Source organism: Gorilla gorilla, chromosome 2, assembly GCF_029281585.2.
Source record: "Gorilla gorilla gorilla isolate KB3781 chromosome 2, NHGRI_mGorGor1-v2.1_pri, whole genome shotgun sequence".
NCBI classification, from domain to species: Eukaryota; Metazoa; Chordata; class Mammalia; order Primates; family Hominidae; genus Gorilla; species Gorilla gorilla.
The window spans coordinates 206,944,336-206,969,307 of record NC_086017.1 but is presented as its reverse complement, the minus strand read 5'-3'; the positions used below and the strand labels follow the sequence as shown (position 1 = coordinate 206,969,307).

General features: G+C 57.0%; 1 long non-coding RNA gene across 4 annotated transcripts in view; it reads right to left on the bottom strand.

The window, feature by feature from the left end:
- The window catches only part of LOC134758130 (uncharacterized), an 85,143-nt gene that overhangs the window by 20,252 nt on the left and 39,919 nt on the right, over nt 1-24,972 (bottom strand). For 3 of the 4 annotated variants that reach the window (XR_010133044.1, XR_010133045.1, XR_010133043.1), the window contains 5 exons: nt 18,075-18,307; nt 8,884-8,941; nt 8,558-8,790; nt 400-457; nt 74-306 (listed from right to left, as the gene is read on the bottom strand). This is a non-coding gene — a long non-coding RNA (uncharacterized lncRNA). Of the gene's footprint in view, nt 1-73; nt 307-399; nt 458-8,557; nt 8,791-8,883; nt 8,942-18,074; nt 18,308-18,400; nt 18,459-24,972 lie in introns of all 4 variants that reach the window. The other variant, XR_010133046.1, reaches the window with a different exon arrangement.

The following is a 24,972-nucleotide window of genomic DNA, read 5'->3' as shown; positions in this document are numbered from 1 at the left end:
ATGTCTGCAAAACAATTTAAAAATTAGCCAAGTATCGTCATGTATACCTACAGTCCCAGCTACCTCAACTTACGGAGAAACTTCAGGGCCTAGAGAGAAGGCTGGGCGGCAGGAGCTGGGTCTAAAGAGGCCATTGGAACGATGGAGCTGTGCCTGTGGAGGCTGTTGTGAGGCAGTAGGCTCATCTGCGGAGACTGCCGTGAGGTAGGCTATGGGCCTAAATAGGCCATTGTGAGTCATGAGCTTGGTCTGTAGAGGCTGACTGGAGAGAGTTCTGGGCCTGGCGAGGCTGCCGGGAGGTAGGAGCTGGGCCAAAAGATTTAAGCACATTTACGTTTATTAGGCACTTCATTTCCATTATTACACTGGAATATATAATAAAATAATTATAGAACTCACCATAATGTAGAATCAGTGGGCGTGTTAAGCTTGTTTTCCTGAAACTGGATGGTCCCACCTGAGCGTGATGGGAGAAAGTGACAGATCAATAGGTATTAGATTCTCATAAGAACAGCGCAACCTAGATCCCTCACATGCACGGTTCACAACAGGGTGCGTTCTCCTATGAGAATCTAATGCTGCTGCTCATCTGAGAAGGTGGAGCTCAGGCGGGAATGTGAGCAAAGGGGAGTGGCTGTAAATACAGACGAAGCTTCCCTCACTCCCTCACTCGACACCACTCACCTGCTGTGTGGCTCCTTACGGCTCCAAGGCTCAGGGGTTGGGGACCCCAACTCAACTGCATCCAAAGCGACCCTTCCCACACCAGTCTTCATAGTAGTCAAGGGCAGCAACCACTTAGCTCCCAAGGCATGTGCCTCAGCTAGCATTTCGTCACAATCAACAGTAAGTGGTAGCTTGAGTCATTGTGAGGTCACTTCCTGGAAATCACCCTAAACATGGGCCCTGACACTAAAACCCTAACCCTGGGCCCTGACCCTAAAACCCTAACCCTGGGCCCTGACAATAAAACCCTAACACTGGGCCCTGGCCCTGAGCCTAAAACCCCAAACCGGGGTCCCGGCCCTGACCTTAAACAACCCTAACCCTGGGCCCTGTCCCTGACCCTAAAGCAAGCCTAACCCTGGGCCCTGGCCCTGAACCCAAAACAACCCTAACTCTGGGCCCTGGCCCTGACCCTAAAACAACCCAATCCCTTGGCGCTGGCCCTGACCCTAAAACAAGCCTAACACTGGGCCCTGGCCCTGACCCTAAAACAAGCCTAACCCTGGGCCCTGGCACTAAAACAAGCCTAACCCTGGGCCCAGGTCCTGACCCTAAAACAACCCTAACCCTGGGCCCTAGCCCTGAACCTAAAACAAGCCTAACCCTGGGCCCCGGTCCTGACCCTAAAACAAGCCTAACCGTGGGCCCTGGCCCTGACCCTACAACAACCCTAAACCTGGGCCCTGGCCCTGACCCTAAAACAACCCTAACCCTAGGCCCTGGCCCTGACCTTAAAACAACCCTAAACCTGGGACCTGGTCCTGACCTAAAACAACCCTAAACCTAGGCCCTGGCCCTGACCTAAAACAACCCTAAACCTGGGCCCTGGCCCTGACCCTAAAACAACCCTAACCCTGGGCCCTCGCACTAAAACAAGCCTAAGCCTGGGCCCAGGTCCTGACCCTAAAACAACCCTAACCCTGGAACCCGGCCCTGACCCTAAAACAACCCTAACCCTGAGTCCCAGCCCTGACCCTAAAACAACCCTAAACCTGGGCCCCGGCCCTGACCCTAAAACAACCCTAACCCTGGGCCCTGGCCCTGACCCTAAAACAACCCTAACCCTGGGCCCTGGCCAAGACCCTAAAGCAACCCTAAACCCGGGCCCTGGCCCTGACCCTAAAACAAGCCTAACCCTGGGCCCTGGCCCTGACCCTAAAACAAGCCTAACCCTGGGCCCTGACCCTGACCCTAAAACAACACTAACACTGGGACCTGGCCCTGACCTAAAACAACCCTAACCCTGCGCCCTGGCCCTGACCTAAAACAAACCTATACCTGTGCCCTGGCCCTGACCCTAAAACAAGCCTTACCCTGGGCCCTGGCCCTGACGCTAAAACAAACCCAACCCTGGGCCCTCACCCTAAAACAACCCTAACCCTGGGCCCTGACCCTAAAACAACTCTGACCCTGGGCCCTGACACTAAAACAACCCTAACCCTGGGCCCTGACCCTAAAACAACCCTAACCCTGGGCCCTGATCCTAAAACAAGCCTAACCCTGGGCCCCGACCCTAAAAAAACCCTAACCCTGGGCCCTGGCACTAAAACAACCCTAACCCTGGGCCCTGGCCCTGACCTAAAACAACCCTAAACCTGTGCCCTGGCCCTGACCCTAAAACAAGCCTTACCCTGGGCCCTGGCCCTGACGCTAAAACAAACCCAACCTTTGGCCCTCACCTTAAAACAACCCTAACCCTGGGCCCTGACCCTAAAACAACCCTGACCCTGGGCCCTGACCCTAAAACAACCCTAACCCTCGGCCCTGACCCTAAAACAACCCTAACCCTGGGCCCTGACCCTAAAACAAGCCTAACCCTGGGCCCTGGCCCTGACCCTAAAACAAGCCTAACCGTGGGCCCTGGCCCTGACCCTAAAACAACCCTAACCCTGGGACCTGGCACTACAACAAGCCTAAACCTCGGCCCAGGTCCTCACCCTAAAACAACCCTAACCCTGGGCCCTGGCCCTGACACTAAAACAACCCTAACCCTGCGCACTGACCCTGAGCCTAAAATAACCCTAACCCTGGGCCGTGGCCAATACCCTAAAACAAGCCTAACCTTGGGCCCTGGCCTTGACCCTAAAACAAGCCTAACCCTGGGCCCTGGCCCTGACCCTAAAACAAGCCTAACCCTGGGCCAAGGCCTTGACCCTAAAACAACCCTAACGCTGGGCCCTGTCCCCGTCACTAAAACAAGCCTAAACTTGGGCCCTGGCCCTGACCCTAAAACAACCCTAACCCTGCGCCCTGGCCCTGAGCCTAAAATAAACCTAACCCTGGGCCGTGGCCCTTACCCTAAAACAAGCCTAACCTTGGGCCCTGGCCTTGACCCTAAAACAAGCCTAACCCTGGGCCCTGGCCCTGACCCTAAAACAAGCCTAACCCTGGGCCCTGGCCCTGACCCTAAAACAACCCTAACCCTGGGCCCTGTCCCTGTCACTAAAACAAGCCTAAACTTGGGCCCTGGCCCTGACCCTAAAACAAGCCTAACCCTGGGCCCTGGCCCTGACCCTAAAACAAGCCTAACACTGGGCCCTGGTCCTGACCCTAAAACAACCCTAACCCTGGGCCCTGGCCCTGACCCTAAAACAACCCTAAACTAGGGACCTGGCCCTAACCTAAAACAACCCTAACCCTGGGCCCTGGCCCTGACCTAAAGTAACCCTAACCCTGGGCCCTGGCCCTGACTCTAAAACAACCCTAACCCTGGGCCCTAGCACTAAAACAAGCCTAAACCTGGGCCCAAGTCCTGACCCTAAAACCACCCTAACCCGGGGCCCTGGCCCTGACCCTAAAACAACCCTAAACCAGGGCCCTGGCCTTGACCCTAAAACAACCCTAACCCTGGGCCCTGGCCCTGAACCTAAAACAAGCCTAACCCTGGGCCCTGGCCCTGACCCTAAAACAACCCTAACCCTGGGCCCTGGCCCTGACCCTAAAACAGGCCTAACCCTGGGACCTGGCCGTGACCCTAAAACAAGCCTAACCCTGGGACCTGGCCGTGACCCTAAAACAACCCTAACCCTGGGACCTGGCCCTGACCCTAAAACAAGACAAACCCTGGGCCCTCGCCCTGACCCTAAAACATCCCCAACCCTGGGCCCTGGCCCTAACCCTGACCCTAAAACAACCCTAACCATGGTCCCTGGCTCTGACCCTAAAACAAGCCTAACCCTGGGCCCCGGCCCTGACCCTAAGACAACCCTAACCCTGGGCCCCGGCCCTGACCCTGAAACAACCCTAACCCTGGACCCCGGCCCTGACCATAAAACAACCCTAACCCTGAGCCCCGGCCCTGACCCTAAAACAACCCTAAACCTGGGCCCCGGCCCTGACCCTAAAACAACCCTAACCCTGGGCCCTGGCCCTGACCCTAAAACAACCCTAACCCTGGGCCCTGGCCCTCACCCTAAAACAACCCTAACCCTGGGCCCTGGCCCTGACCCTAAAACAGCCCTAACCCTGGGCCCTGGCCGTGACCCTAAAACAAACTTAACCCTGGGCCCTGGCCCGACCCTTAAAGAAGCCTAACCCTGGGCCCTGGCCCTGACCCTAAAACAGCCATAACCCTGGGCCCTGGCCCTGACCCTAAAACAAGCCTAACCCTGGGCCCTGGCCCTGACCCTAAAACAACCCTAACCCTGGGACCTGGCCCTGACCTAAAACAACCCTAACCCTGGGCCCTGGCCCTGACCTAAAACAACCCTAAACCTGTGCCCTGGCCCTGACCCTAAAACAAGCCTAACGCTGGGCCCTCGCCCTAACCCTAAAACAAACCTAACCCCGGGCCCTGGCCGTAACCCTGACCCTAAAACAACCCTAAACCTGGGCCCTGGCTCTGACCCTAAAACAAGCCTAACCCTTGGCCCTGGCCCTGACACTAAAACAACCCTAACCATGGGCCCTGTCCCTGACCCTAAAACAAGCCTAACGCTCGGCCCTGGTCCTGACCCTAAAACAAGCCTAACCCTGGGCCCTGGTCCTGACCCTAAAACAAGCCTAACCTTGGGACCTGGCCCTGACCTAAAACAACCCTAACCCTGGGCCCTGGCCCTGACCTAAAACAACCCTAAACCTGTGCCCTGGCCCTGACCCTAAAACAAGCCTAACCCTGGGCCCTCGCCCTAACCCTAAAACAAACCTAAACCTGGGCCCTGGCCGTAACCCTGACCCTAAAACAACCCTAACCCTGGGCCCAGGCTCTGACACTAAAACAAGCCTAACCCTGGCCCCAGGTCCTGACCCTAAAACAATCCTAACCCTGGGCCCTGGCCCTGACCCTAAAGCAACCCTAAACCTGGGCCCTGACCCTGAACCTAAAACAACCCTGACGCTGGGCCCTGGCCCTTACCCTAAAACAAGCCTAACCCTGGGCCCTGGCCCTGACCCTAAAACAAGCCTAACCCTGGGCCCTGGCCCTGACCCTAAAACAAGCCTAACCCTGGGCCTTGGCCCTGACCCTAAAACAACCCTAACCGTGGGCCCTGGCCCTGACCCTAAAACAAGCCTAACCCTGGGCCCTGGCCCTGACCCTAAAACAACCCTAACCCTGGGTCCTGGCCCTGACCCTAAAACAACCCTATCCCTGGGCCCTCGCCCTGACCCTATAACAAGCCTAACCCTGGGCCCTGGCCCTGACCCTAAAACAACCCTAACCCTGGGCCCTCGCCCTGACCCTAAAACAAGCCTAACCCTGGGCCCTGGCCCTGACCCTAGAATAACCCTAACGCTGGGACCTGTCCCTGACCCTAAAACAAGCCTAACCCTGGGCCCTGGCCCTGAACCTAAAACAAGCCTAACCCTGGGACCTGTCCCTGACCCTAAAAGAAGCCTAACCCGGGGCCCTGGCACTGACCCTAAAACAACCCTAACGCTGGGCCCTGGCCCTGACCCTAAAACACCCCTAAACCTGGGCCCTGGCCCTGACCCTAAAACAATCCTAATGCTGGGCCCTGGCACTGACCTAAAACAACCCTGAACCTGGGCCCTGGCCCTGACCCTAAAACAACCCTAACCCTGGGCCCTGGCACTAAAACAAGCCTAACTCTGGGCCCTGGCCCTGACGCTAAAACAACCCTAACCGTGGGCCCTGGCCCTGACCCTAAAACAAGCCTAACCCTAGGCCCTGGCCCTCACCCTAAAACAACCCTAAACCTGGGCCCTGGCCCTGACCCTAAAGCAACCCTAAACCTGGGCCCTGGCCCTGACCCTAAAACAAGCCTAACCCTGGGCCCTGGCCCTGACACTAAAACACCCCTAAACCTGGGCCCTGGCCCTGACCCTAAAACAACCCTAATGCTGGGCCCTGGCCCTGACCTAAAACAACCCTGACCCTGGGCCCTGGCCCTGACCCTAAAACAACCCTAACTCTGGGTCCTGGCACTAAAACAAGCCTAAACCTGGGCCCAGGTCCTGACCCTAAAACAAGCCTAACCCTGGGCCCTGGCCCTGACCCTAAAACAACCGTAACCCTTGGCCCTGACCCTGACCCTAAAACAACCCTATCCCTGGGCCCTGGCCATGACCTAAAACAACCGTAACCCTGGGCCCTGGCCCTGACCCTAAAACAACCCTAATCCTGGGCCCTGGCACAAAAACAACCCTAACCCTGGGCCCAGGACCTGACCCTAAAACAACCCTAACCCTGGGCCCTGGCCCTGACCCTAAAACAACCCTAACGCTGGGCCCTGTCCCTGACCCGAAAACAAGCCTAACCCTCGGCCCTGTCCCTGACCTAAAACAACCCTGACCCTGGGCCCTGTCCCTGACCCTAAAACAGCCCTCACCGTGGTTCCTGGCCCTGACCCTAAAACAACCCTAACCCTGGGCCCTGGCCATGACCCAAAAACAAGCCTAACCCTGGGCCCTGGCCCTGACCCTAAAACAAACCAAACCCTGGGCCCCGAACCAAAAAAACCCTAATCTTGGGCCCTGTCACTGAAACAAGCCTAACCCTGGGCCCTGGCCCTGACCCTAAAACAAGCCTAAACCTGGGCCCTGGTCCTGACCCTAAAACAAACCCAACCCTGTACCCTCACCCTAAAACAACCCTAACCTTGGTCCCTGACCCTAAAACAACCCTAACCCTGGGCCCTGATCCTAAAACAAGCAGAACCCTGGGCCCCGATCCGAAAAAAACCCTAACCCTGGGCCTCGACCCTAAAACAAACCTAACCCTGGGCCCCGACCCTAAAACAACCCTAACCCTGGACCCTGGCCCAGACCCCAAAACAACCCTAACACTGGCCCCTGGCCCTGACTCTAAAACAACCCTAACCCTGGGCCCTGGCCCTGAACCGAAAACAACCCTAACCCTGTGCCCGGGCCCTGACCCGAAAACAACCCTAACCCTGGGCCCCAGCCCTGACCCTAAAGCAACCCTAACCCTGGGCCCTGGCACTGACCCTAAAACAACCCTAACCCTGGGCCCTGATCCTAAAACAAGCCTAACCCTGGGCCCCGAACCTAAAAAAAACCCTAATCCTGGGCCCTGGCACTAAAACAAGCCTAACCCTGGGCCCTGGCCCTGACCTTAAAACAACCCTAACCCTGGGCCCTGGCCCTGACCCTAAAACAAACCAAACCCTGGGCCCTGGCCCTGACCCTAAAATAAACCCAACCATGGGCACTCACCCTAAAACAACCCTAACCCTGGGCCCTGACCCTAAAACAACCCTAAGCCTGGGACTTGGCCGTGACCCTAAAACAAGCCTAACCCTGGGCCCCAGCCCTGACCCTAAAGCAACCCTAACCCTGGGCCCTGGCACTGGCCCTAAAACAACCCTAACCCTGGGCCCCGGCCCTGACCCTAAAACAAACCTAACCCTGGGCCCCGGCCCTGACCCTAAAACAACCCTAACCCTGGGCCCCGGCCCTGACCCTAAAACAACCCTAACCCTGGGCCCCGGCCCTGACCCTAAAACAACCCTAACCCTGGGCCCCGGCCCTGACCCTAAAACAACGCTAACCCTGAGCCCCGGCCCTGACCCTAAAACAACCCTAAACCTGGGCCCCGGCCCTGACCCTAAAACATGCCTAACCCTGGGCCCTGGCCCTGACCCTGAAACAAACCTAACCCTGGGCCGTGGCCCAAATTGTAATGAGGTCTGTTGGGCAAAATTCCATATAAGCATAGTATCAATTAATAAAGCAAATCGTGATAAATTAGTACGATTGACTTTCTGGAGTTTCTGACAATAAAAGTAAGGAAAGTGCAGAACACAAAGACAGAGAGTAAAAAGAGAAATTAGGAAAGCATTCTACATGTTTAATAGGAAGACACTGGCCGTGTTCGTGCAGCGGCAGTATGTCGTGACATGACATACTTTGGAGAGAAGTTAACAGATGAGGAAGTTGATAAAAATCGTCAGAGGACCAAAATACTGGTAGCGACACTCAAGGAAACCACGAAATTTCCATAACTTATGTCAGCAAAGTGGGAATATTGTACAGTGTGTGTTGAAGTTCCTATACAACATTGTTTATCTGCCGTTTGTTTGTTTGTAAGCAATGTATATACTAACAGTTCTTCTTGCTGTCAAAAGAATATGTGTGAATAAGTCATTTTAACTTATTCTTCTGTTTTTCTTTTATCTTCCTGCCATCATCCCACAGCCTTACTTTAGAAATTTTTTCTTTAGAAAATTGAACAAGTGCCCCTTGTGGTGGCACATACCTCGAGGATGGGAGGCAGGGGTGGAAGGGTCACTTGAGGCCATTAGTTTGACAGCAGCCTGGCCAACAAAGTGAGACCCCATGTCTGCAAAACAATTTAAAAATTAGCCAAGTATCGTCATGTATACCTACAGTCCCAGCTACCTCAACTTACGGAGAAACTTCAGGGCCTAGAGAGAAGGCTGGGCGGCAGGAGCTGGGTCTAAAGAGGCCATTGGAACGATGGAGCTGTGCCTGTGGAGGCTGTTGTGAGGCAGTAGGCTCATCTGCGGAGACTGCCGTGAGGTAGGCTATGGGCCTAAATAGGCCATTGTGAGTCATGAGCTTGGTCTGTAGAGGCTGACTGGAGAGAGTTCTGGGCCTGGCGAGGCTGCCGGGAGGTAGGAGCTGGGCCAAAAGATTTAAGCACATTTACGTTTATTAGGCACTTCATTTCCATTATTACACTGGAATATATAATAAAATAATTATAGAACTCACCATAATGTAGAATCAGTGGGCGTGTTAAGCTTGTTTTCCTGAAACTGGATGGTCCCACCTGAGCGTGATGGGAGAAAGTGACAGATCAATAGGTATTAGATTCTCATAAGAACAGCGCAACCTAGATCCCTCACATGCACGGTTCACAACAGGGTGCGTTCTCCTATGAGAATCTAATGCTGCTGCTCATCTGAGAAGGTGGAGCTCAGGCGGGAATGTGAGCAAAGGGGAGTGGCTGTAAATACAGACGAAGCTTCCCTCACTCCCTCACTCGACACCACTCACCTGCTGTGTGGCTCCTTACGGCTCCAAGGCTCAGGGGTTGGGGACCCCAACTCAACTGCATCCAAAGCGACCCTTCCCACACCAGTCTTCATAGTAGTCAAGGGCAGCAACCACTTAGCTCCCAAGGCATGTGCCTCAGCTAGCATTTCGTCACAATCAACAGTAAGTGGTAGCTTGAGTCATTGTGAGGTCACTTCCTGGAAATCACCCTAAACATGGGCCCTGACACTAAAACCCTAACCCTGGGCCCTGACCCTAAAACCCTAACCCTGGGCCCTGACAATAAAACCCTAACACTGGGCCCTGGCCCTGAGCCTAAAACCCCAAACCGGGGTCCCGGCCCTGACCTTAAACAACCCTAACCCTGGGCCCTGTCCCTGACCCTAAAGCAAGCCTAACCCTGGGCCCTGGCCCTGAACCCAAAACAACCCTAACTCTGGGCCCTGGCCCTGACCCTAAAACAACCCAATCCCTTGGCGCTGGCCCTGACCCTAAAACAAGCCTAACACTGGGCCCTGGCCCTGACCCTAAAACAAGCCTAACCCTGGGCCCTGGCACTAAAACAAGCCTAACCCTGGGCCCAGGTCCTGACCCTAAAACAACCCTAACCCTGGGCCCTAGCCCTGAACCTAAAACAAGCCTAACCCTGGGCCCCGGTCCTGACCCTAAAACAAGCCTAACCGTGGGCCCTGGCCCTGACCCTACAACAACCCTAAACCTGGGCCCTGGCCCTGACCCTAAAACAACCCTAACCCTAGGCCCTGGCCCTGACCTTAAAACAACCCTAAACCTGGGACCTGGTCCTGACCTAAAACAACCCTAAACCTAGGCCCTGGCCCTGACCTAAAACAACCCTAAACCTGGGCCCTGGCCCTGACCCTAAAACAACCCTAACCCTGGGCCCTCGCACTAAAACAAGCCTAAGCCTGGGCCCAGGTCCTGACCCTAAAACAACCCTAACCCTGGAACCCGGCCCTGACCCTAAAACAACCCTAACCCTGAGTCCCAGCCCTGACCCTAAAACAACCCTAAACCTGGGCCCCGGCCCTGACCCTAAAACAACCCTAACCCTGGGCCCTGGCCCTGACCCTAAAACAACCCTAACCCTGGGCCCTGGCCAAGACCCTAAAGCAACCCTAAACCCGGGCCCTGGCCCTGACCCTAAAACAAGCCTAACCCTGGGCCCTGGCCCTGACCCTAAAACAAGCCTAACCCTGGGCCCTGACCCTGACCCTAAAACAACACTAACACTGGGACCTGGCCCTGACCTAAAACAACCCTAACCCTGCGCCCTGGCCCTGACCTAAAACAAACCTATACCTGTGCCCTGGCCCTGACCCTAAAACAAGCCTTACCCTGGGCCCTGGCCCTGACGCTAAAACAAACCCAACCCTGGGCCCTCACCCTAAAACAACCCTAACCCTGGGCCCTGACCCTAAAACAACTCTGACCCTGGGCCCTGACACTAAAACAACCCTAACCCTGGGCCCTGACCCTAAAACAACCCTAACTCTGGGCCCTGATCCTAAAACAAGCCTAACCCTGGGCCCCGACCCTAAAAAAACCCTAACCCTGGGCCCTGGCACTAAAACAACCCTAACCCTGGGCCCTGGCCCTGACCTAAAACAACCCTAAACCTGTGCCCTGGCCCTGACCCTAAAACAAGCCTTACCCTGGGCCCTGGCCCTGACGCTAAAACAAACCCAACCTTTGGCCCTCACCTTAAAACAACCCTAACCCTGGGCCCTGACCCTAAAACAACCCTGACCCTGGGCCCTGACCCTAAAACAACCCTAACCCTCGGCCCTGACCCTAAAACAACCCTAACCCTGGGCCCTGACCCTAAAACAAGCCTAACCCTGGGCCCTGGCCCTGACCCTAAAACAAGCCTAACCGTGGGCCCTGGCCCTGACCCTAAAACAACCCTAACCCTGGGACCTGGCACTACAACAAGCCTAAACCTCGGCCCAGGTCCTCACCCTAAAACAACCCTAACCCTGGGCCCTGGCCCTGACACTAAAACAACCCTAACCCTGCGCACTGACCCTGAGCCTAAAATAACCCTAACCCTGGGCCGTGGCCAATACCCTAAAACAAGCCTAACCTTGGGCCCTGGCCTTGACCCTAAAACAAGCCTAACCCTGGGCCCTGGCCCTGACCCTAAAACAAGCCTAACCCTGGGCCAAGGCCTTGACCCTAAAACAACCCTAACGCTGGGCCCTGTCCCCGTCACTAAAACAAGCCTAAACTTGGGCCCTGGCCCTGACCCTAAAACAACCCTAACCCTGCGCCCTGGCCCTGAGCCTAAAATAAACCTAACCCTGGGCCGTGGCCCTTACCCTAAAACAAGCCTAACCTTGGGCCCTGGCCTTGACCCTAAAACAAGCCTAACCCTGGGCCCTGGCCCTGACCCTAAAACAAGCCTAACCCTGGGCCCTGGCCCTGACCCTAAAACAACCCTAACCCTGGGCCCTGTCCCTGTCACTAAAACAAGCCTAAACTTGGGCCCTGGCCCTGACCCTAAAACAAGCCTAACCCTGGGCCCTGGCCCTGACCCTAAAACAAGCCTAACACTGGGCCCTGGTCCTGACCCTAAAACAACCCTAACCCTGGGCCCTGGCCCTGACCCTAAAACAACCCTAAACTAGGGACCTGGCCCTAACCTAAAACAACCCTAACCCTGGGCCCTGGCCCTGACCTAAAGTAACCCTAACCCTGGGCCCTGGCCCTGACTCTAAAACAACCCTAACCCTGGGCCCTAGCACTAAAACAAGCCTAAACCTGGGCCCAAGTCCTGACCCTAAAACCACCCTAACCCGGGGCCCTGGCCCTGACCCTAAAACAACCCTAAACCAGGGCCCTGGCCTTGACCCTAAAACAACCCTAACCCTGGGCCCTGGCCCTGAACCTAAAACAAGCCTAACCCTGGGCCCTGGCCCTGACCCTAAAACAACCCTAACCCTGGGCCCTGGCCCTGACCCTAAAACAGGCCTAACCCTGGGACCTGGCCGTGACCCTAAAACAAGCCTAACCCTGGGACCTGGCCGTGACCCTAAAACAACCCTAACCCTGGGACCTGGCCCTGACCCTAAAACAAGACAAACCCTGGGCCCTCGCCCTGACCCTAAAACATCCCCAACCCTGGGCCCTGGCCCTAACCCTGACCCTAAAACAACCCTAAACATGGTCCCTGGCTCTGACCCTAAAACAAGCCTAACCCTGGGCCCCGGCCCTGACCCTAAGACAACCCTAACCCTGGGCCCCGGCCCTGACCCTGAAACAACCCTAACCCTGGACCCCGGCCCTGACCATAAAACAACCCTAACCCTGAGCCCCGGCCCTGACCCTAAAACAACCCTAAACCTGGGCCCCGGCCCTGACCCTAAAACAACCCTAACCCTGGGCCCTGGCCCTGACCCTAAAACAACCCCAACCCTGGGCCCTGGCCCTCACCCTAAAACAACCCTAACCCTGGGCCCTGGCCCTGACCCTAAAACAGCCCTAACCCTGGGCCCTGGCCGTGACCCTAAAACAAACTTAACCCTGGGCCCTGGCCCGACCCTTAAAGAAGCCTAACCCTGGGCCCTGGCCCTGACCCTAAAACAGCCATAACCCTGGGCCCTGGCCCTGACCCTAAAACAAGCCTAACCCTGGGCCCTGGCCCTGACCCTAAAACAACCCTAACCCTGGGACCTGGCCCTGACCTAAAACAACCCTAACCCTGGGCCCTGGCCCTGACCTAAAACAACCCTAAACCTGTGCCCTGGCCCTGACCCTAAAACAAGCCTAACGCTGGGCCCTCGCCCTAACCCTAAAACAAACCTAACCCCGGGCCCTGGCCGTAACCCTGACCCTAAAACAACCCTAAACCTGGGCCCTGGCTCTGACCCTAAAACAAGCCTAACCCTTGGCCCTGGCCCTGACACTAAAACAACCCTAACCATGGGCCCTGTCCCTGACCCTAAAACAAGCCTAACGCTCGGCCCTGGTCCTGACCCTAAAACAAGCCTAACCCTGGGCCCTGGCCCTGACCCTAAAACAACCCTAACCCTGGGCCCTGGCCCTGACCCTAAAACATCCCTAACCCTGGGACCTGGCCCTGACCTAAAACAACCCTAACCCTGGGCCCTGGCCCTGACCTAAAACAACCCTAAACCTGTGCCCTGGCCCTGACCCTAAAACAAGCCTAACCCTGGGCCCTCGCCCTAACCCTAAAACAAACCTAAACCTGGGCCCTGGCCGTAACCCTGACCCTAAAACAACCCTAACCCTGGGCCCAGGCTCTGACACTAAAACAAGCCTAACCCTGGCCCCAGGTCCTGACCCTAAAACAATCCTAACCCTGGGCCCTGGCCCTGACCCTAAAGCAACGCTAAACCTTGGCCCTGACCCTGAACCTAAAACAACCCTGACGCTGGGCCCTGGCCCTTACCCTAAAACAAGCCTAACCCTGGGCCCTGGCCCTGACCCTAAAACAAGCCTAACCCTGGGTCCTGGCCCTGACCCTAAAACAAGCCTAACCCTGGGCCTTGGCCCTGACCCTAAAACAACCCTAACCGTGGGCCCTGGCCCTGACCCTAAAACAAGCCTAACCCTGGGCCCTGGCCCTGACCCTAAAACAACCCTAACCCTGGGTCCTGGCCCTGACCCTAAAACAACCCTATCCCTGGGCCCTCGCCCTGACCCTATAACAAGCCTAACCCTGGGCCCTGGCCCTGACCCTAAAACAACCCTAACCCTGGGCCCTCGCCCTGACCCTAAAACAAGCCTAACCCTGGGCCCTGGCCCTGACCCTAGAATAACCCTAACGCTGGGACCTGTCCCTGACCCTAAAACAAGCCTAACCCTGGGCCCTGGCCCTGAACCTAAAACAAGCCTAACCCTGGGACCTGTCCCTGACCCTAAAAGAAGCCTAACCCGGGGCCCTGGCACTGACCCTAAAACAACCCTAACGCTGGGCCCTGGCCCTGACCCTAAAACACCCCTAAACCTGGGCCCTGGCCCTGACCCTAAAACAATCCTAATGCTGGGCCCTGGCACTGACCTAAAACAACCCTGAACCTGGGCCCTGGCCCTGACCCTAAAACAACCCTAACCCTGGGCCCTGGCACTAAAACAAGCCTAACTCTGGGCCCTGGCCCTGACGCTAAAACAACCCTAACCGTGGGCCCTGGCCCTGACCCTAAAACAAGCCTAACCCTAGGCCCTGGCCCTCACCCTAAAACAACCCTAAACCTGGGCCCTGGCCCTGACCCTAAAGCAACCCTAAACCTGGGCCCTGGCCCTGACCCTAAAACAAGCCTAACCCTGGGCCCTGGCCCTGACACTAAAACACCCCTAAACCTGGGCCCTGGCCCTGACCCTAAAACAACCCTAATGCTGGGCCCTGGCCCTGACCTAAAACAACCCTGACCCTGGGCCCTGGCCCTGACCCTAAAACAACCCTAACTCTGGGTCCTGGCACTAAAACAAGCCTAAACCTGGGCCCAGGTCCTGACCCTAAAACAAGCCTAACCCTGGGCCCTGGCCCTGACCCTAAAACAACCGTAACCCTTGGCCCTGACCCTGACCCTAAAACAACCCTATCCCTGGGCCCTGGCCATGACCTAAAACAACCGTAACCCTGGGCCCTGGCCCTGACCCTAAAACAACCCTAATCCTGGGCCCTGGCACAAAAACAACCCTAACCCTGGGCCCAGGACCTGACCCTAAAACAACCCTAACCCTGGGCCCTGGCCCTGACCCTAAAACAACCCTAACGCTGGGCCCTGTCCCTGACCCGAAAACAAGCCTAACCCTCGGCCCTGTCCCTGACCTAAAACAACCCTGACCCTGGGCCCTGTCCCTGACCCTAAAACAGCCCTCACCGTGGTTCCTGGCCCTGACCCTAAAACAACCCTAACCCTGGGCCCTGGCCATGACCCAAAAACAACGCTAACCCTGGGCCCTGGCCCTGACCCTAAAACAAACCAAACCCTGGGCCCCGAACCTAAAAAAACCCTAATCCTGGGCCCTGTCACTGAAACAAGCCTAACCCTGGGCCCTGGCCCTGACCCTAAAACAACCCTAACCCTGTGCCCTGGCCCTGACCCTAAAACAAACAAAACCCTGCGCCCTGGCCCTGACCCTAAAATAAACCCAACCATGGGCACTCACCCTAAAACAACCCTAACCCTGGGCCCTGACCCTAAAACATCCCTAAGCCTGGGACCTGGCCGTGACCCTAAAACAAGCCTAAACCTGGGCCTTGGCCCTGACCTTAAAACAACCCTAACCCTGGGCCCTGGCCCTGACCCTAAAACAACCCTAACCCTGGGCCCTGGCCCTCACCCTAAAACAACCCTAACCCTGGGCCCTGACCCTAAAACAACCCTGACCCTGGGCCCTGACCCTAAAACAACCCTAACCCTGGGCCCTGATCCTAAAACAAGCCTAACCCTGGGCCCCGACCTTAAAAAAACCCTAACCCTGGGCCCTGGCACTAAAACAAACCTAACCCTGGGCGAAGGTCCTCACCCTAAAACAACCCTAACCCTGGGCCCTGGCCCTGACCCTAAATCAAGCCTAACCCTGGGCCCTGGCCCTGACCCTAAAACAAGCCTAACCGTGGGCCCTGGCCCTGACCCTAAAACAACCCTAACCCTGGGTCCTGGCACTACAACAAGCCTAAACCTCGGCCCAGGTCCTCACCCTAAAAAAACCCTAACCCTGGGCCCTGGCCCTGAACCTGAAACAACCCTAACTCTGTGCCCTGGCCCTGAGCCTAAAACAACCCTAACCCTGGGCCGTGGCCCTTACCCTAAAACAAGCCTAACCTTGGGCCCTGGCCCTGACCCTAAAACAAGCCTAACCCTGGGCCCTGGCCCTGACCCTAAAACAACCCTAACCCTGGGCCCTGTCCCTGACCCTAAAACAAGCCTAAATTTGGGCCCTGGCCCTGACCCTAAAACAAGCCTAACACTGGGCCCTGGCCCTGACCCTAAAACAACCCTAACCCTGGGCCCTGTCCCTGACCCTAAAACAAGCCTAAACCTGGGCCCCGGTTCTGACCCTAAAACAAGCCTAAACCTGGGCCCTGGTCCTGACCCTAAAACAAACCCAACCCTGTACCCTCACCCTAAAACAACCCTAACCTTGGTCCCTGACCCTAAAACAACCCTAACCCTGGGCCCTGATCCTAAAACAAGCAGAACCCTGGGCCCCGATCCGAAAAAAACCCTAACCCTGGGCCTCGACCCTAAAACAAACCTAACCCTGGGCCCCGACCCTAAAACAACCCTAACCCTGGACCCTGGCCCAGACCCCAAAACAACCCTAACACTGGCCCCTGGCCCTGACCCTAAAACAACCCTAACCCTGGGCCCTGGCCCTGAACCGAAAACAACCCTAACCCTGTGCCCGGGCCCTGACCCGAAAACAACCCTAACCCTGGGCCCCAGCCCTGACCCTAAAGCAACCCTAACCCTGGGCCCTGGCACTGACCCTAAAACAACCCTAACCCTGGGCCCTGATCCTAAAACAAGCCTAACCCTGGGCCCCGAACCTAAAAAAAACCCTAATCCTGGGCCCTGGCACTAAAACAAGCCTAACCCTGGGCCCTGGCCCTGACCTTAAAACAACCCTAACCCTGGGCCCTGGCCCTGACCCTAAAACAAACCAAACCCTGGGCCCTGGCCCTGACCCTAAAATAAACCCAACCATGGGCACTCACCCTAAAACAACCCTAACCCTGGGCCCTGACCCTAAAACAACCCTAAGCCTGGGACTTGGCCGTGACCCTAAAACAAGCCTAACCCTGGGCCCCAGCCCTGACCCTAAAGCAACCCTAACCCTGGGCCCTGGCACTGGCCCTAAAACAACCCTAACCCTGGGCCCCGGCCCTGACCCTAAAACAAACCTAACCCTGGGCCCCGGCCCTGACCCTAAAACAACCCTAACCCTGGGCCCCGGCCCTGACCCTAAAACAACCCTAACCCTGGGCCCCGGCCCTGACCCTAAAACAACCCTAACCCTGGGCCCCGGCCCTGACCCTAAAACAACGCTAACCCTGAGCCCCGGCCCTGACCCTAAAACAACCCTAAACCTGGGCCCCGGCCCTGACCCTAAAACATGCCTAACCCTGGGCCCTGGCCCTGACCCTGAAACAAACCTAACCCTGGGCCGTGGCCCAAATTGTAATGAGGTCTGTTGGGCAAAATTCCATATAAGCATAGTATCAATTAATAAAGCAAATCGTGATAAATTAGTACGATTGACTTTCTGGAGTTTCTGACAATAAAAGTAAGGAAAGTGCAGAACACAAAGACAGAGAGTAAAAAGAGAAATTAGGAAAGCATTCTACATGTTTAATAGGAAGACACTGGCCGTGTTCGTGCAGCGGCAGTATGTCGTGACATGACATACTTTGGAGAGAAGTTAACAGATGAGGAAGTTGATAAAAATCGTCAGAGGACCAAAATACTGGTAGCGACACTCAAGGAAACCACGAAATTTCCATAACTTATGTCAGCAAAGTGGGAATATTGTACAGTGTGTGTTGAAGTTCCTATACAACATTGTTTATCTGCCGTTTGTTTGTTTGTAAGCAATGTATATACTAACAGTTCTTCTTGCTGTCAAAAGAATATGTGTGAATAAGTCATTTTAACTTATTCTTCTGTTTTTCTTTTATCTTCCTGCCATCATCCCACAGCCTTACTTTAGAAATTTTTTCTTTAGAAAATTGAACAAGTGCCCCTTGTGGTGGCACATACCTCGAGGATGGGAGGCAGGGGTGGAAGGGTCACTTGAGGCCATTAGTTTGACAGCAGCCTGGCCAACAAAGTGAGACCCCATGTCTGCAAAACAATTTAAAAATTAGCCAAGTATCGTCATGTATACCTACAGTCCCAGCTACCTCAACTTACGGAGAAACTTCAGGGCCTAGAGAGAAGGCTGGGCGGCAGGAGCTGGGTCTAAAGAGGCCATTGGAACGATGGAGCTGTGCCTGTGGAGGCTGTTGTGAGGCAGTAGGCTCATCTGCGGAGACTGCCGTGAGGTAGGCTATGGGCCTAAATAGGCCATTGTGAGTCATGAGCTTGGTCTGTAGAGGCTGACTGGAGAGAGTTCTGGGCCTGGCGAGGCTGCCGGGAGGTAGGAGCTGGGCCAAAAGATTTAAGCACATTTACGTTTATTAGGCACTTCATTTCCATTATTACACTGGAATATATAATAAAATAATTATAGAACTCACCATAATGTAGAATCAGTGGGCGTGTTAAGCTTGTTTTCCTGAAACTGGATGGTCCCACCTGAGCGTGATGGGAGAAAGTGACAGATCAATAGGTATTAGATTCTCATAAGAACAGCGCAACCTAGATCCCTCACATGCACGGTTCACAACAGGGTGCGTTCTCCTATGAGAATCTAATGCTGCTGCTCATCTGAGAAGGTGGAGCTCAGGCGGGAATGTGAGCAAAGGGGAGTGGCTGTAAATACAGACGAAGCTTCCCTCACTCCCTCACTCGACACCACTCACCTGCTGTGTGGCTCCTTACGGCTCCATGGCTCAGGGGTTGGGGACCCCTGCTCAAGTGCATCCAAAGCGACCCTTCCCACACCAGTCTTCATAGTAGTCAAGTGCAGCAACCACTTAGCTCCCAAGGCGTGTGCCTCAGCTGGCATTTCATCACAATCAACAATAAGTGGTAGCTTGAGTCGTTGTGAGGTCACTTCCTGGAAATCACCCTAACCCTGGGCCCCGGGCCCTGACCCTAAAACCCTAACCCTGGGCCCCGGTCCCTGACCCTGAAGCCCTAACCCTGGGCCCCGGGCCCGGACCCTGAAGCCCTAACCCTGGGCCCCGGGCCCTGACCCTGAAGCCCTAACCCTGGGCCCCGGTCCCTGACCCTGAAGCCCTAACCCTGGGCCCCGGGCCCTGACCCTGAAGCCCTAACCCTGGGCCCCGGGCCCTGACCCTGAAGCCCTAACCCTGGGCCCCGGGCCCTGACCCTGAAGCCCTAACCCTGGGCCCCGGGCCCTGACCGTGAAGCCCAAACCCTGGGCCCCGGGCCCTGACCCTGAAGCCCAAACCCTGGGCCCCGGGCCCTGACCCTGAAGCCCAAACCCTGGGCCCCGGCCCTGACCCTGAAGCCCTAACCCTGGGCCCCGGGCCCTGACCCTGAAGCCCTAACACTGGGCCCCGGGCCCTGACCCTGAAGCCCTAACCCTGGGCCCCGGGCCCTGTCCCTGAAGCCCTAACCCTGGGCCCCGGGCCCTGTCCCTGAAGCCCTAACCCTGGGCCCCAGGCCCTGACCCTAAAGCCCTAACCCTGGGCCCCGGGCCCTGACCCTAAAGCCCTAACCCTGGGCCCCGGGCCCTGGCCCTAAAGCCCTAACCGTGGGCCCCGGGCCTTGGCCATAAATCCCTAACCCTGGCCCCGGGCCCTGGCCCTAAAGCCCTAACCCTGGGCCCCAGGCACTGACCCTAAAACCCTAACCCTGGGCCCCGGGCCCTGACCCTAAAACCCTAACCCTGGGCCCTGTCCCTAAAACCCTAACCCTGGGCCCTGACCCTAAAACCCTAACCCTGGGCCCTGACCCTAAAACCCTAACCCTGGGCCCTGACCCTAAAACCCTAACCCTTCGCCCTTACCCTAAATCCCTAACCCTTCGCCCTTACCCTAAAACCCTAACCCTAACCCTAGTGAGCCTAGACCACACATTGCACTCCAGCCTGGGTGACAGAGCATGACTCTGTCTCAAAAAAAAAAAAAAGAAAAAAAGACAGAGAAAAGAAAGCCAACAAGACACCATTAGGCAACCCATTGTCAGGTTATGGGAGTTTGAAAAGGAAAGTAGAGAAAGGAGAAGAAAGCTTATTTAAAGAATGGCTGAAGACTGCCTAAATCGTGGGAAAGATTTAGACATCTAAATCCATGAAGCTTAAAGATTCCTGAAGAGGTTCAAACCAAATAGATACTCACCAAGTCACAATATAATCAAATAGTCAAAAGTTAAAGAAACTTTGCAGGTCAGGACAGAATCGAATAATACATTCAAAGTGCTGAAAGAAAAAAAGTGCCAGCAACTAATACTATGTCTGACAAAGCTGTCCTTCAGAAAGAAAAAAGAAATAACGTGCTTCCTCGACAAACAAAGCTGAGGGCATTCAGGACCACTAGGTCTACCTTAAAAAAATGCTTAACGGAGTTTTTCAAGTAAAAATGAATGAAGTTGGGAGCAGTGGCTCATGCCCGTAATCCCATTTTGGGAGGCTGAGGTGGGTGGATCACCTGAGGTCGGGAGGTCAAGACCAGCCTGGCCAACATGGCAAAACCCCACCCCCAGTAAAAATACAAAAAATTAGCCAGGTATGAAGGCCACTGAGATCGTGCCACTGCACTCCAGCCTGGGTGACAAGAGTCAAACTACATTTCAAAAACAAAAAAACAAAAAAAAACAAAACTTGAGGCCTGGTCTTCTGCTCCTCTCCAACCCCCACTTCTCTGGGCCCAAGCCACCTGGGCTGAGGAGGGGGTGAGGTGTGAGCTCCTGCCAGGAACTCCCTGCCCGGACCAAGTACTCGGCCCCCAGGCCTGCATTCAGTGAGGCCTCCCGTGGCGTCAGCATGTTCGTGTGGAGGAATGTGGAAGGTCACTCTGTGGCCGTGTTCCCCTGGTACTCCATCCCCTTCCTGACCCCTCCCTGCAGCCACACGAGGCCCAGCAACCTGCCAGTTACTCAGTGGCCTCCAACCAGAGAAAACAACCTGCCAAGTTGGCAGCTGTTGCTCATGAGCATCCACCAGGTGGCACAGGGAGTGTTGACCCTGGGCGGCCCCCTGGAGCCACCTGCCCTGAAAGCCCAGGGCCCGCAACCCCACACACTTTGGGGGTGGTGGAACCTGTTAAAAGCTCACCTCCCACCATGGAGGAGGAGCCCTGGGCCCCTCAGGGGAGTCCCTGCTGGACAGTGAGACAGAGAATGACCATGATGATGCTTTCCTCTCCATCATGTCTCCTGACACCCAGTTGCCTCTACCACTCAGATGATGTCAGGCCCAGTCCCTCAGTGCCCTGCGCAAGGAACAGGACTCATCTTCTGAGAAGGATGGACGCAGCCCCAACAAATGGGACAAGGACCACATCGGTGGCCCATGAGTGGCGGTCATGATCTTCAGCAAGCGGCACCAGGCCCTGGCAGGGCGCACCAGGGTCACTCCAACCAGGATATCCGGACCGTCAGCCAGATGCTGACTCTGGCCCAAAGACTTCTACTCAGTATGGAGCTCCAGGCCACTTTGCAGCCCCTGGTGAGGGAGGTGTACATACCATGAATTGTGGGACCTTCAGAGCTTTTCACTTTTCGGAAAATAGCTCCTGTTGGGGCTACAAGATGGAGTGTGAAGAGGGCCTTGGGCCACAGGGAGGTGCCTGTGGACTAGGGGGAGTTCATGCACCCCTTCTTTCCCCAGAGGGGCTGGACTCAGGTGAGTATGGGGGTGGGGGCTCCTGCACTTCGACACAGGCAGCGGGAGGGTTTTCTCCCCATTCCCTCTGCACTCCCAACTTGAGCTATACTTTTTAAGAAAGTGATTCACCCTGCCTTTGCCCCCTTCCCCAGAACAGAACACGTTGATCATGGGCGATATTTTTCATTGTGCCAAACAGTTGCCATGACCGTCATTAAACCTGTTTAACACCAAATAATAAGGAAAATAAAATAAAAAATTCGGGCTTGGTGCAGAAACTCACCCCAAATAAATCACCTACCAAAATATTTACATAATGGTGGAAATATTCCAAAATTCAATATTTTGGGATTTATACACAAAAGATAAACAAATTAGAGGCCAAGAGGCTGCCAGAAGGGAAAAACGGGGCCTGGGAAGGCCGTTGTGAGGAACGAGCTGGGCCTAAAGAGGCCACTGGCAGGCGGGAGCTGGGCCTGCCGAAGCGGCCGAGAGGCAGGAGCTTTGGACTCGGGAGGCCGCAATGAGGCGAGAGCTAGCTGGGCATGGAGAGTCCGCTGTGAGTCCGCTGTGAGTCCGGGCCCGTGCAGGCCTTCGAGAGGCAGGAGGCCGGGCCTGCAAAGGCCCACTGGAGGTCAAGTTCTGGGCCTGAAGAGGCCACCAAAAGTCAAAAGCGGGGCCTGGGAAGGCCGCCAAGAGCCATGAGCTGGTCTGGGCTGAAAGAGGCCACTGGGAGGCAGGAGGAGCTGGGCCTGGAGAGGCTGACTCGAGGAAGTTTTGCACCTGGAGAGGCCGCCTAGAGGACGGAGCTGGGCCCGGGGAGGCCGACTTGCTGCTCTTCCGGGCCCAATTCCAGGCCGACTTGACGACAACTTGGGCCTGCTGGGAGCTGGGCAGGAGCTGAGTCCAAAGACGTTGTTGGGAGGCCAGAGTCAGGCCTGGAGACGCAGCCAGGAGGAAGAGCTGGGCCCGGAGAGGATGCCGGGAGGCTGCAAGTGGGTCTGGAGAGGCCGATTTGAGGAGGCCCGGCCTCCGCCTCCCGCATGGCGGCCTCTGCAGGCACAGCTGTTTCTCCTGGCTGCATCTCCCGCCTCCCAGCAAACAAGCTTTTTTGGCTCAGCTCCCACCTGCGTTTGTAGACCCTGAAGTTTCTGCAACCAAGCTCTTCAGACCCACATCCCACCTCCCAGTACCTGAACAGTCCCAGCTCCGGCTGGAGAACAGAGTCTGTAGGCCCCGCGGTTGCCTCCCAGGGGAGTCTCCAAGCCCAGCTCTCACCCCACCACGACCTCCCAGGCCCAAGTCGCTGCCTGCCTCACAGCAGCCCGCTTGCGACCCTGCTCCTCCCTCACGGTGGCCTGTTGAGGCAGGGGCTCACGCTGACCTCTCTCAGCGTGGGAGGGGCCGGTGTGAGGCAAGGGCTCACGCTGACCTCTCTCAGCGTGGGAGGGGCCGGTGTGAGGCAAGGGGCTGACGCTGACCTCTCTCAGCGTGGGAGGGGCCGGTGTGAGGCAAGGGCTCACGCCGACCTCTCTCAGCGTGGGAGGGGCCGCTGTGAGGCAAGGGGCTGATGCTGACCTCTCTCACCGTGGGAGGGGCCGGTGTGAGGCAAGGGCTCACGCCGACCTCTCTCAGCGTGGGAGGGGCCGGTGTGAGGCAAGGGGCTCACGCCGACCTCTCTCAGCGTGGGAGGGGCCGGTGTGAGGCAAGGGCTCACGCCGACCTCTCTCAGCGTGGGAGGGGCCGGGGTGAGGCAAGGGGCTCACGCTGACCTCTCTCAGCGTGGGAGGGGCCGGTGTGAGGCAAGGGCTCACGCTGACCTCTCTCAGCGTGGGAGGGGCCGGTGTGAGGCAAGGGCTCACGCTGACCTCTCTCAGCGTGGGAGGGGCCGGTGTGAGTCAAGGGATCACGCTGACCTCTCTCAGCGTGGGAGGGGCCGGTGTGAGGCAAGGGGCTGACGCTGACCTCTCTCACCGTGGGAGGGGCCGGTGTGAGGCAAGGGCTCACGCCGACCTCTCTCAGCGTGGGAGGGGCCGGGGTGAGGCAAGGGGCTCACGCTGACCTCTCTCAGCGTGGGAGGGGCCGGTGTGAGGCAAGGGCTCAGGCTGACCTCTCTCAGCGTGGGAGGGGCCGGTGTGAGGCAAGGGCTCACGCTGACCTCTCTCAGCATGGGAGGGGCCCGTGTGAGGCAAGGGGCTCATGTTGACCTCTCTCAGCGTGGGAGGGGCCGGTGTGAGGCAAGGGGCTGACGCTGACCTCTCTCAGCGTGGGAGGGGCCGGTGTGAGGCAAGGGCTCAGGCTGACCTCTCTCAGCGTGGGAGGGGCCGGTGTGAGGCAAGGGGCTGACGCTGACCTCTCTCAGCGTGGGAGGGGCCGGTGTGAGGCAAGGGCTCACGCTGACCTCTCTCAGCGTGGGAGGGGCCGGTGTGAGGCAAGGGCTCATGCCGACCTCTCTCAGTGTGGGAGGGGCCGGGGTGAGGCAAGGGGCTCACGCTGACCTCTCTCAGCGTGGGAGGGGCTGGTGTGAGGCAAGGGCTCACGCCGACCTCTCTCAGCGTGGGAGGGGCCGGGGTGAGGCAAGGGGCTGACGCTGACCTCTCTCACCGTGGGAGGGGCCGGTGTGAGTCAAGGGCTCACGCCGACCTCTCTCAGCATGGGAGGGGCCGGTGTGAGGCAAGGGCTCACGCTGACCTCTCTCAGCGTGGGAGGAGCCAGTGTGAGGCAAGGGGCTCACGCTGACCTCTCTCAGCATGGGAGGGGCCGGTGTGAGGCAAGGGCTCACGCTGACCTCTCTCAGCGTGGGAGGAGCCAGTGTGTGGCAGGGGCTCATGCCTCTGGGCAGGGTACCAGAGGCATGGGCATCAACAGGCCACCGTGAGGGAGGAGCTGGGCCGCATGCGGGCTGCTGGGAGGCAGGCAGGGACTTGGCCCCAGATGGCCGCCGTGGGGGCAAGAGCTGGGCCTGGAGAGGCCCCTGGGAGGCAAGAGCGGGACCTGCAGAGGCCGTTCTCCAACCATTGCTGGGCCCGTACAGGCCACCGGGCGGCAGGAATGAGGCCCAAAGAACTTGGCTGGAGAAAGTTCGGGACCTACAAAGGCGGTTGGGAGCTGGGCAGGAGTTGAGCCAAAAGAGCTTGCTTACTTGCTGGGAGGCATGGCTGGGAGATGCCGACTTCAGGACAACTTGGGCCTGCAGAGGTCACCGGGAGGCCCAAGCTTGGCGTGGAGGAGTCCACCGACCGGAGACCATTTGGGTCCTGCAGGTGCCATTGGAGGGCAGGAGCTCATCGTGGAGGGGGCACCGTGAGGCCTGACCTGGGCCTGGGGAGCTTGGCTTGAGGAAGCTGTGGGCCG